Below are 13,113 nucleotides of genomic sequence, written 5' to 3' on the forward strand. Positions count from 1 at the left end.
AAGGTCACTGACTGTCTCCTGGATTGCAGGGGGGTCGTTCTCCCAATCTCTGTATTCTGGCTGAGGATGCTGGATTTCATCAATACAACTAACCTTGCTATTAAAGACTGAGGCAAAGAAGGCATTAAGCACCTCAGCCTTCTCCTCATCACTTGTTACCAAATTTCCTCCTTCATCTAGCAGGGGATGGAGACTCTCCCTGGACTTTCTTTTGCTACTGACATACTTATGGAAACTTTTCTTGTTATCCTTGATTGCAGAGGCCAAATTAATTTCCAGTTGGGCTTTAGCCCTTCTGATTTCCACCCTGCGCAGCCTCACAGCCTCTCTGTAATCTCTGTGTGTGGCTAGCCCCTTCTTCCAAAGGCTGTAAACTCTCCTTTTCTCCCTGAGTTGCAGCCAAAGCTCCCTGTTCAGCCAGGATGCTCTTCTCTGGTGTCAGCTTCTCTTAGAGCACCTGGGGACTGCCTGCTCCTGAGCCATTGACACTTCCTTCTTAAAGAGCGCCCAGCCTTCCTGGGCCCTTATACCCTTCAGGAGAGTCTCCCAGGGGATCCTTTCAAGCAGGTGCCTAAACAAGACAAAGTCAGCCCTTCTGAAGTCCAGGATGTCAGTCCCGCTTAGCTCTCTCCTTACCCCTCTAAGAATAGAGAACTCTATTTCATGATTGCTGTGCCCTAGTCGGCCTCCAACCTCCACATCATCCACCAGCCTTCCTGTGTCAGGAAGTTGTCTCCCACACACTCTAGGAATCTCAGGGACTGGTCTCGTTCTGCCGTGTTGTATTTCCAGCAGATGTCTGGGAAGTTAAAGTCTCCCACAAGAACAAGGGCAAGCGATTGTGAGATTTCACCTAAGTGCCTATAAAATATCTCGTCCATCTCTCTGTCCTGGTTGGGTGGCCTGTAGTAGACTCCTACTACAACATCTGCCCTGTTGGCCTTCCCCCTGATTCTAATGCAAAGACACTCAACCCTGTCTTCACTGCACCTGTGCTCGAAGCAATCACATTTCATCTAGCTTGTGATCTGAAACACAGCCCTACATTAATCTAAAGAATGTATGTGAAAGAACTTTTAATTCAAACTTTTCAAATTAACTACAGTAAGAATTCTTCACACAGGACATGACATTGGCAAAGATGTCACAGTACATTTATTTAGTCAATACACTGAAGCAAGACTTCAGTATTTCGATGTGGTTTCATCAAAGCAGGATCACTTGTGAAGGTATTCATGTAATATTATTAATCCTGGGAGCATACAGAGCACCAGATTCATAAGCACAAGTATGAAAAGCTTCATATTTTTAACATGATCAAAACAACTATCTGGCGTTGATATCTTATGTAAATAAAAAGCATGATCATAATAGCAATAGCCTTCCTATTCCTTGTTTTATGTCACAGCAAAGAAACAGAAAATAACCCCACACCTCATTCCAGTTATTCCCCTAACTTTGCAGCCTGGGAAGACAGCAGATACTAATTAGCAATGGGACTAATGTTACTAAAGTAACAGAACCCTCTGCTTCTGCAGATTACAGAATGTTATTTCATTTTTTTTTTCCCTGAATACAGCCCTTGCTGCATGAACAGAATCATTGTTTAGAAATCAACTGGACAAAACTTACATTGACTGTAATAAGCTTTGGCTCAAATCCTGTGTTGATCTGCTTTAGCCCACAATAAAATTGAGAAATACAAAGAACTCTTATATCTGTACATGTAATATTAAAGTCAGATTCAAAGCCTTGAGTTCAACTGCTAAAGCTGATGTACACCTCAGTGCTGCGGAGAGCAGATCTACTCATCGGTATAAACACTGACGAGCTGCTTTTGAAAAGATACTACTGATTTCTGCCATAGATGAAAATGAACAACGCCTTGATAATACATTTATTAGGAAAGCTGTGAATCACAGCCGCATTTGCATTGCTCTTCAGGGAACAAAATCATACATCTATTGCATTTACTTATGAAATATATAAATATCTGCCTGGCAGCAGAGAAAGATCTTTCCTCTTGTTTACCAGACCCCCCAGTCCAGACAGCATGGTCAGGACTGTATTTTTGAATATCTGCAGTAATTAGCCAAATATACCATCCACATGTTCCTCTGTCTTTATATACATACATATTTTCTGTTTAAAAATCTGACACGCCGTCATTCACTACTGTTGGTCTTAAACTGAAACATACTTCAACACAATCAATGCCTTCATCTGAACTGATTTCATTCTACCTTGCACTTCCCCCCATGATGGACAGGGACTTCACATTTGTCTCCATGCCTTGGCTTTGCTGGGCTGTGCATGCCTTTTAAAAAAATATTCCAGGAATTTCTAATTGTGAGCCATGGTAGAAGAACAGGAGCTTCAGATGACTGACTGATCAGGCAGTGGATGGCAGCCAGGAAAACAGAACTACTATTTTTATTATGAGAGCAAACAGCAGTGCCATGCAGGCACAGCCCAGCTATGCTAGATGCTACACAGCTGGGAAACTGAATGCATAACCACATTTCTTTAGCATGATGAGATTTACACCCATCAAAGAGACCTTCGGAATAGGCATGTGTGAGGATGGGGGAAAGAAAACAAAGAGGTGCAGAGAATGAAATAAGATAGGAAGGCAGCACATACAGGTGATCTCATGAGTCTCCAAACCACATGTCTCCAGGTCCCCTGCTGCTAGATAAGGAAAGTCTCACAGAAACTTCAGGTGCTGAATTTTCCTGAGTTAACCACAAAAAGCTAAGTTACATACTTCTTCAGGAGATCCTTTCAATGACACATCTGGGAACCAAGCAGTCCCATGCTCTAGTCTTCTGGGTCTTTTTGCTCCCTCCTGCAAAGTTAATAGCAGGAGTGAATAGGTTTTTAGGGTAAAAAGCCTCTCGTCTGTGTGCCTGCTTGCCCACGGTGTAGGAGGACAAGCAATAAAACTCACCTGGCATGACTGCCCTTGATAGCCCAAGGAAGTCAAGGAAATAGTATAAACCAGTAGGAAAAAAATGTCTTAAAAACAAGCATTAAGCATAAAAGCCTCCATAAGAAAATAGCTGAGAATGTTTGTGCTTGTTCTTTCACTATAAATTAATGTTAAAATATTGAATGTTCTGAAAAGCAACAAGAAGTTTTCACTCTTGAGTTGATTTAACTGCATGTAACAACACATGAGTCACTCAAACTCCCACTCTCAGAAATGCTTTTTTTCACCCTCTGGAAAGAGGTAACAAGAGAAAGATCCTTTTTTTATTATTATTTGTGCAGTTTCACTTGTAATTTTTATTTGTCAACTCTAATTAGCAGGCTCACCAAGTATTTCTCCTGGTATTCTCAAACATTTGATTTCTTTTCAAAGAATGCTCCCATGGCATCCTGGGATGAACATGGCCCTTCAATGGGCATCTACAGAGAAGTATATCCAGCTTCAGAAGATGTCTTCTTTTCCCCACTTCAGTAGGAAACCTCAGACACAATTAAACGAGGACAGAGCAGCATGGTATGCTGGATATGGGTTACACCAGGTCAAGCAGCTCAAAACAGGCATAGGTTAAAATCAGAAGGATTTCAGAACAGGCTTTTGCAGCCCCAAGCAAGCACAACACACCCAGAACCTCTGGATGGTACAAAGCTGCTCCCGGGAGCACGAAATAAACCTCCTGGGAACATGTACATACTCTGTGACAATATAGCTAAGGGCTTCAAGACAGACAGATCTGAACAGTGATAGCTTTCACATTTTGGGGTAATATCTTTATGTTCTCAGTTTTAGCAGATGGTTGCATTCCTGAGCCAAGCTGAAGGTAGTAAGCAAAGCTGCCTTCTTCAGGCTTACCAGGACTGAAGAACTAAGATGTGGAATTAAGGATCTAATTTCCCAAATCTTATGAGCCTGGAAATATGAAATCTTCCATAAGAAAGGGCAAATTGGCCTTTCGCACCATTTCTAGAAGGCCTATAATTTACTTGACAAGAAGATCATGTCTTTAGTAAGACTTGTTGAAAAAAGCTGGGAGATGAGCAACTGAAAGCAAGTCATCGTGTGAATTACTGACAGCTCAGAAATCATTACACAGAGTTCAGGAAGCTGTACCCTTGCATACCGCACAGGCAGCAAAGGTCAAACTGCTCGGTCAGTGGGCCATCTCTGGCTGGCAATGGCTCCCAGCAGAGCAGGTTTCAAGTACTCCATAGGGGGTAAGGGGGACACAGCAGCCCCTATTTCTCACACCTTGAAACTATTTCTATGTGCAAGAGCATGCTCAACTGTATATTAAGGCCCTGGTGCTTGGCTCTCTCTTACAAAGATGCATTTCACAGCTGCCCCAGCCAGGGAGCAAGATGAGGCTCCCAGAAGAAGGGACACCATTACATACAAGCAGGGAAGAGCACTGAAAGCACTAAAGCACTGGGTGAAGACCCCTTCTGTGTTTGCAAACTGACTTTAAAGGTAGATGTCACTGGCAATGCCACCCAGCAGATAATGCCCACAGAGCACGTGCCCGTAAACATGGCAGCCTCCAAGAAAAGTCCATTCGACATCATCCTCCACAGTCTGTCAGTCCTCGAGCATTTACAGCAGGTGGTCTTCAGAGTTAATAGAATAAAATATAATGGCCTTCCTACAATGTATTTACAAATATTTGCTTCACCATTCTAAAAACTGTTTTCAATCACCACCACTAAGATCATAATCTCAGCCTTTAAAGATCGATAAAATATTTATTTCCTTAAGTTAATACATTTTCTGTGCAGACTGCCAGTGCTTCATTTTCAAGAGCTCCATGTGAATATTGATATATGAACTATACAGACACAACTTTATTTACTGTAGAAAAGTATATTAATACTGATTTATTTCAACACTTTACCAAAGCAATAGTTTACTTTAATCATATACTGAATTGAATTAATTGGGTTATGTTTGATTTTAAACTTTTGAAACCCAACTCTTTAGATTTATCAAGGGCTGAAATTTAGAAAAGTTACCGCCATTAAAAATTGATATTATGTAGTGGGGCTACAACGGCTTCACTGGCACATTGCCAAGCACAGACCTTTTAAAAGACTAATTGTCCACGCCTGCGTAATTCCCAAAGCTCTTTGCACAGCAGGCCACTGGCTCACAAACGTCAAGTCAAACAGTGCCAAAAGCACCAGGAGGAAAATATTCTTCTATTGCTGAATAGGGGAAACACACTGCTCTTTCACAATACACAACCTGCATGTGCCCCAGACGTTACGGCAATGCCAACAAGCACTGTGCCCTCCCTGCTCCTCCAGTCCTCGCCCCAAAGGCTGGTTCTTTACTGATGGAGGGAAAGGAAAGGGGCAGCCAAATTCCTGCAGAGAGCTGCAGGGGAAACCTGTGCCTCCGTGCACTGCCAACTCTCTGGTGTACTTACCAGCTTTGATTGCTGTAGGATACGGCAAGGCGAGGGTTGCTCCTGCTGCCTCCCTCCAGGAAAATTTGCAGAGGTCAGTTACAAGCTCACGCATCTCAGCTCAACTTGGAAGGGCTTAGGCAGAGCTCCTGCGGGCAGCCCCTGGGGCAGGCGTGCAGGGACTGGCTGGGAGCCAGGCAGAGCTGATCAAGCACATCGCCAGCCCCTGGCAGCAGGGTCCAACACCTCTGTCCAGCCACCTGGATGGCCCCAGAAAAGCCAAAGCACGGGCAGAGAGCTGCAGTGCGGCTCAGGGGTCAGCATCGGCAGGGATCGCACCGGCACCAACCACCTCCCTGCTGGGGGCTGCGCGGGGATGGGGACAGAGCAGATGTGCCACCACCCACATGCTTCCCAGGAGGCCTTGGAGCTTTGGGGGGAACAGTAGCAAAGTCCCATCAACAGAGGGACAAAAAGGGTGGATAAAATGGTTCTGGAGAATTTCAAGGAAATACTTTTCAACTGACAATACTGCTACTGAAAAGATTTTTTTTTTTTCCCCTTTGAGTTTTGTTTTCCAAATCAGAAAACATCAAGGAAATCACCACAGTGCTAAGCGCCTGGCTTGCCCCCTGTAGATCCTCTCCCCTGTTGCCTTACAGCACCATGCCCATGGATGCCTCTGTCAGAGTTACTTTTGGTATGAGATACCACACCTCAGTAACTAGTACCTACCCCAAGGAGCAGATACCCCATGTGTGAATTAATAGCCTAGATCCATTATCTTCATCAGGGCCATAGGTCAGTTCCCTATGATCTTGCTGTTGGTCCTTACATCTCCAAAGAAGCCAAGGCGATAGCTCGCACTACTCATCTCACAACCCCATACGTGGCACTGAAGACTTTGTGGTCTGTCTCTAATTATCAGCCCTTCTCTTTGCCTCTCCAAGACATGCTCCAAGGGTGAAGATTGAATAATAATCCTTCAGTCTGTGACCCATGGGGCACAATGTAGTGCGGAGTCTGCAGTACAAACAGAAGGAGCTGCTAAATTTAAATAAACAAAAGCTCATGCTAGGAAAGGCTGATACAGACGCACTCACACTTAATTATTTTTAAAATCTTTTCTCAAGAGTGTAGGAACAAGAAAGCAGTGACAGCTGGAGGAAAACCACTACATCTAACTAAACATTCAAAATTATCTTCTGGAAGGAAATCTGTCCCATTGAACTGAATTTTTCTCATGTTAAAAAAAACAAATCCTCTTGACAGAAACAACCAAAATAGAAGACATCTAAAAAAGCTGAAATCCTTCTGACAGCTTGTCAAATTATTCTTCACCAATAAATGATCAGATTATTTGGGTTTGTACAGAGAGGTAAGTTCTTAAATCTATATTAGCTAATTATTCCACAATACACATTTTAAGTGATACACTGTCCAAAAATAATTTTTCCTAGAATGTCAACATTTTTCTTAAGTAAAACATTAGTAAGGGCATGTGGAAATTAAAAAATGCCTACTGTCTCAGCTGAAGCTAAACATTCCACTTCACAATATCAATTCAAAATGAAACACTCTCCCAATGATCTCCTCAAAGCAAGAAGCTGTGTTCACACTGCTGGCCCTGCAAGCAAACCCCCGTGGGCACCCAGCTGGCTGCTCACAGCTGGCTTCAGTGAGAGGACTGGTGAAGACACCATCTGAAGTTATGTGGTAACCTTTTATACCCATGAACTAAGCTTTACAGTACTCAGCCACTCCACGGGAGGAACGTGCAGCCAACTCACAGGTCCCCCTTGAGCAGGACCTTGCCCAGGGACCAGGAGTGGGTGGGACAGAGATTAATGTAGTCTTCTTGATTTCAGAAATAAGTAGCCTGGGACTCCCTGAAGCGAGCGCTGGATTCAGAGTACCATGTTTAACAGATTTTGACAGACCTATCCCTCCATTAACTTAAGACAATGAATTTTTAACCCCTCAATACATTTGGTCTTCATAACACACAATAGCAAGCAATGAGTTACACAAGCTAATTTCATGTCTCATCTAAAACATACTACTTTATTTTAAATCTGTTTTCACAGTCCTCAACAAGTGCCTTCTACATTTTGTATCATGGGAAACGATAAATACTTGCTCTCTAGTCACCTTCTCAAGACAGTTATTCCTAGTGTCAAAATTACTATAGATGTAGGACAATAATTTAAAGCAAATAATATTTATAATTTTTTAGTGTATATACTACAGACTGCATGCTCATGACAGTGAAGCTAAGGAGAATTTTGCTTGAGGAACTACAGATAAGACTACCAGATTTCTTGGCACAATCAGTTTTGCCTTACTCAAACTTAATTTTAATGAAAAAGTCACATCAGCCCTGGGGAGGTTGTTAGATTGTGACCCAAAGTCCATGATTTGTGCCTACCTTTAATTAAAGCTAATTAGCTTTCCTCTTGCAATATGGGCTCCACACCCTACCTTCCTACGAGCTGTCTGTGCTAAGAGTACTGCAAATTTCATGAATCACTGATACCACAAAACAGATTCCAACTACTCATTTGCAAATGATGATAGCAACACAAACATGCAAAATACTTGCCTAAAGATGTGTTCAACTGAGTCTGTCAAAGAGCTGAAGCCAAAAGTTTAAGATTATTGAACAGATTTTTAAATCTCATATGAAAGTTGCAATGAGTTTTTTAAATAGTGTATATTTTACTTTCAGTAGTTTTCCTACAGTTTAGGGAACCAGTCTATTTGTAACCAACAACTTAAATGAGCAATCTTTACTTAATATTGGTAGAATACTTAAAACTTTATGCTGGAAAGGATGACTTCTTCTTCTGCAAGTTTTAGTAAATGAACCTAAACTTACACACACTTCCTCTATTCTCCTGGCAAACCCAGCCCAAAGTTGTGAGAAGGTTCTAAGATATCCCATTTGCAGAGATCTTCATCATTTCTCTTAGCAATGCTATCTCATAGTTTATCCAAAAGTATCAGTCTCCTACCTAACTCTAACTGGGCAGAGTGATCCCTCCCCAGTCCACCCCAGGCCCTTTGCACTGTATTACCCTAATGAAGGCATAAGTGGCAAGCGAGGGCTTTGCACACTCCCTTTGTGTCAAGGTGAATTTCAGCACAGATGATTATCATGACAGTTCACATCTAAGACATACTATTGACCTCAGCAATGCTCGTCTCCCTGCAGGAACCATGGCCGTTAATGCAGTAACTAAAATGAAGAAGAAGAAAAAAGGCTTTTGAAAATCATGTCTCATCTTGTAAACATGAATGGATTTCAGGAGATTTTAAAAGGTGTAACTATTAAAGATCACTTCCAACAGCTTCAAACGATCCACCATAATGCATTTCATAAAAACCTTTCAAGAGCTTTCTAAAGATCCTCCTCTTCCGTTGTTACAGCCCCATTGCTCTGAGAGCGATGGAAGCTCAGTAGGTGGATTTTTGACATAAGGTCAGAAACTTTTTATGACCAGCTATAGAGGTGGTTCAAACACTATTCTTTGAAAGTAGTTATCAACGGTGCCCTGCCCAGACAGGCTGGATGTACTCGGTGTGCTGTGCAGGAGTCTTTTGTTTTGGAGTCAGGTTTATTCCCAAATGCATTCTCACCCCACCTCTGCACCTCACCCCCAAAAAACAAAACCAAATATAGAAATCAGGATGGTAATTCCTCCAAAACATCTCTGCATAGCAGAGAATGGTCCTGCCCCACAGTCGTGAGGGCATGAGCCATGTGTGGGTCTGCCCACGGGGCATCTCCACACTCTCTCTTCCCGTCTGTAGTTACCACACCCCAGCTCCCTCTTCTACCGCCCCAGCAGTGTCAGCAGCCAGAGTTTGGCTTCAAGCACCAGGTCATTGCCAGCTGTGCAGGAAGAAAAGGAGGAGGAGAGGCTGGACCAAGCTCAGGACTCATGGCTGAGCCTATGCAGCTCTGACAGATGAAACACAACATGCAGGCTCATGGTATGGGTTATAGACCAGGAGCTCTCTCAAATCTACTGTGCATCTCTGGCCAAATGACCTTGTCTCTCCACATTTGTTTCCCAACATTTCCCCTCTCCATGAGACACTAGGCACTGATGACCCATTGTGGAGCAGTGCAATGCATTAACTTTGAGTATAATAGTGTAATGTATTAACTTTGAGTATGAAAAGGAACATGTAAAATCCCTGCAAATCACTCCTTTTTCTTCAGAAGCGTGAAATTGCAGGAATGGGAAATCCTTTCATGAAACATCTCTGCACTCTGTTTGCTTTAACGATTCAATCTTTTGACCACCTTATGGTCATCCGAATAACATAAAAATAAATGGCCTCAAGCTAAGTGCTGTGGGTTTTTTGTGCTAAGTTTCAAAATTATTTTAGCTGCTATAAAGGAAATCCCTCCTTAAAAGGAGGGATGATTTAGAAAAATGCTGACAGCACATTGATGATAATTACACAAATAATTGTGTTCTAATTGACAATTCATGAGGATTATGGAAGGGTATGATATCCATAGCTTCTTTTCTTTTTTCAGTCCATTTCCTGCTCAAGCAGATTCTGAAGTGCCATGATACCTGCAAGCTGGGTTCCTACTGGATTGGAAAACAGAGCACCAAACTATGAGCGGGTATAGGCACGGCATCTAGTTCTGGTACTAAAACAGCAAGAACATTTATTAAATTAATTTTTCAAAGTTTCTTGATTTGGGGGCAATCTTCGACTCTTAGATCTGCTGGAACACACACTAACACTACTCACATTCAATGACATTCAACATGCACAAGAACTCATTAAATTAGGGCAGGAATTTCAAAAGCATTTATCATTCCCTTGAATCAGCCTGCAATGATACCAGGACCCTGAATACTGGCCAATCACTTCAAAAGCCAAAGAAGTCAGGCAGTGGAGCACGGCTGGAACTTGCCTCCTTCCTTCCTTAGGTCGAAAATTTTCTACCACCCTACAAGCCTCATCCCTGCTTTCAAAAACTACTTCCAATAACCAAACAATGCAGCAACTCCATAAAAATACACTCAGCCATAAACAGCTTGCTTACAATTAAACAAATCTGCTGCAAATGCTTTGCACTTGTGTGTGAGAATCTCCCAGCACTTTACAAACAGTACTGCAGACTAACTTCTGTACCCTTTGTTTTCCTCAGGCATCTATCACCAAGGATATTTAAGCACCCAGGTTACAGAAAACATTCAAGTTATAAAAAGGGAAAACTGACACGAGAAAAACTAACAATCTGCCTGAGATTTCATAAGGAGGACTAAGAATGAAATTCAGCAAGGTAATACGGGTGTGAATGGCTGTGCAAAACATCTCCCCTCATGGTGCTGTTAAGCAGGGAAACTGCTGGTACCTGCCTTAGGCCTCCGAGACATCTCCACTGCAAAACAAGGGAGTAAGACTCCAAAGCAGATCTACGTGGCTTTAAAGCAGCTCCTGGTGACCTGCTTTCAAAAGTTGCTATGTTTTTCCCATTTGAAGCCATAAAACTGAGTTTGGACCTACAGAACTAGTGCTGGGTCAGACACGTCTGCCCTGTCCGTGCCGCTGGCTTGGCCCAGGGAGAGCTGCCCAGTTCCAACTGCCTTTGGAGCTGAGCGGGACCGGAGCAGCACCCAGTGCCACGGTTCTGCCCCTCCTGGGGCCTGCTGGCTCTGTTTGACCTTTCTCTCCAGCTTAACACAGCTAAACTTAGAACTCAAGAGCTCATTTTTAAACAGCTGTAAGAGAGAGATGTAGTTGTGAGGTCCTGGGCTCCCTTTTCTGTTAGCTCTCCTTCCAGTTCACAGATCCAGACAGCCCTTCCTTAGAGCTGTGCTTGACCTGCCCCTTCTCACTGCTACAACTGCAGATCCTCCAGCAACAAAAAAACCTGCACAAGTACTTTAAAGCTTCTTGTTCTGCAGGTAGCAGGACACACAAACCTACCAGAAAGGAGAAAGGAAAAAAAAAAAAAAAAAAAACAAACCCCAGAACCCAGAAAACTTTAGAGATAATGCTTGGAAAAATCAAACAGCCCCGAAGTTCATCTTAATAAATTCCACAGAGAAGATGGGAACAGCTCTGCAGAGTTTTTTAAAACTGTCACCAGGGAGAGATTTCTCTGACAAGGGGAGGAAACCCTGAGGATCCAAAGGAGCAAATCTACAGGGCCACGTTCTCAGCTGCTGCAGACAAACACTGTTTCTCAGAAAAGGCACTATAAAAGAGGAGCTTTATATTTAGTGCCAGTGACTTGGCATAGCATGTGCTCGACTGCCAGCTGACCAGCAGAAAGAGGGTTTTTCTAACTACGTCTCCTGCAAACCCAGCTCTAGCTCTTCCCCCATGCACGTACCAACACCAGGAACTAAGCTTTTGCATCCTGCCTTACTTAAGGGATACTCTTGAATGGAAGTAGCAACAAAACACTCATGAAGGCTTTTCAATACAGAACAGTGGTTTGTTTTTTTTTTTTCAGGTTCTGAGTTCCTAATACTTTCCAAGCACAGACTTCCACACACAATATATGGAAATGTATCATCTTTCACAGATCCTTTCCAAAGTTTCCTTAAGACTACCCCACTGTGTTGAAAACAACTGATCAAAACTGTCTCAACTGCCCCTAGCAATCTTGTATTTACTGAGTGTGTGAGCTCCCATGCCTCAGGCCACGCAGCAGGATGGGAAGATGGCTGGCTGCTGGAGCAGACAACAGCACCAGCGACATGTGCCAACCAAGAAGATTCCTTTGGTGGCCATAAGCCCCACAGCCCCACTGCCATGGCTTCTGGGAGCCAGATGTGCCCCCTTCCACAACATCTGGGCAGCACCTCCCAGAGCCATCCTGGCACAGGATGAGTAAATCAGGCCACGAAGATGCTCTGTGGTGACCCACAAGCAGTAAGTCCTCAACAGATCATGAAGCTGAATGGTACCAACAGTTTATCTTTTCAGGACAGACTACATGTCGGAGGCTGGCCTGGCACACCTCTCACCAGCACTGTTATGGCCAGAGACTGCTGTTTGCTCCACTCCTCCCACTTCCCTTCACACACAATGAAACATTTGGCTGCTGCTCCTAAATCAAATGGTTCCGTTCTAAATGGGGAAAGAGAGGGAGAGCAATGGTGGTTCGTAATGTGCAATTAAAACATTCAGAAAAAACAGTTATTAGAAGTGTCTAGGAAATTATTCATATTTATTGACTACTTTGATCATTTAGACTTTGGTCAGCCTTTTGAATATGCACTTGATTTTAACACTACTATCAGTAGGTTTTAAAACTATGGTTTCCTAAATTACTAAGAATAAATGAAAAGCTTGGAATGAAAAGCTTGTAAATTAAACATACAGCCATCTAACCCCCCCCCAGCAAATGTATATAATTTAATATAATAGCACTGAAATAGCACTGCCTTCGCTCAAGTTGGTACTTACAAATCTAGATGGGTATAAAGGTTTCATTATCTAAATGATATGCTAACACTTTTTGAATTTCACAAATTATAAGTTAGCAGTAACATCTATTGTACTGCAACTCATTTCAGTATGAAATCACCTTGTACAGAAACCATCAGTGGGATTTCAATTATTTCTGGGAAACATTATGTATTTCCTAGAGTATGATTAAGTTTAATTTGATGCATTAAAAATAATCAATATTTAATTTTTGTCTAGTACTTCACAAGTGTTCTTCCTGGGGGTTTCC

At 42.7% G+C, this 13,113-nt stretch overlaps 1 protein-coding gene across 4 annotated transcripts in view; it reads right to left on the reverse strand.

Moving 5' to 3' along the window:
- The window catches only part of IL1RAPL2 (interleukin 1 receptor accessory protein like 2), a 393,161-nt gene that overhangs the window by 241,966 nt on the left and 138,082 nt on the right, over window positions 1-13,113 (reverse strand). The window lies entirely within an intron of this gene.

Source organism: Athene cunicularia, assembly GCF_003259725.1.
Source record: "Athene cunicularia isolate RWA chromosome 4 unlocalized genomic scaffold, athCun1 chr4_part3, whole genome shotgun sequence".
Lineage (NCBI taxonomy): Eukaryota > Metazoa > Chordata > Aves > Strigiformes > Strigidae > Athene > Athene cunicularia.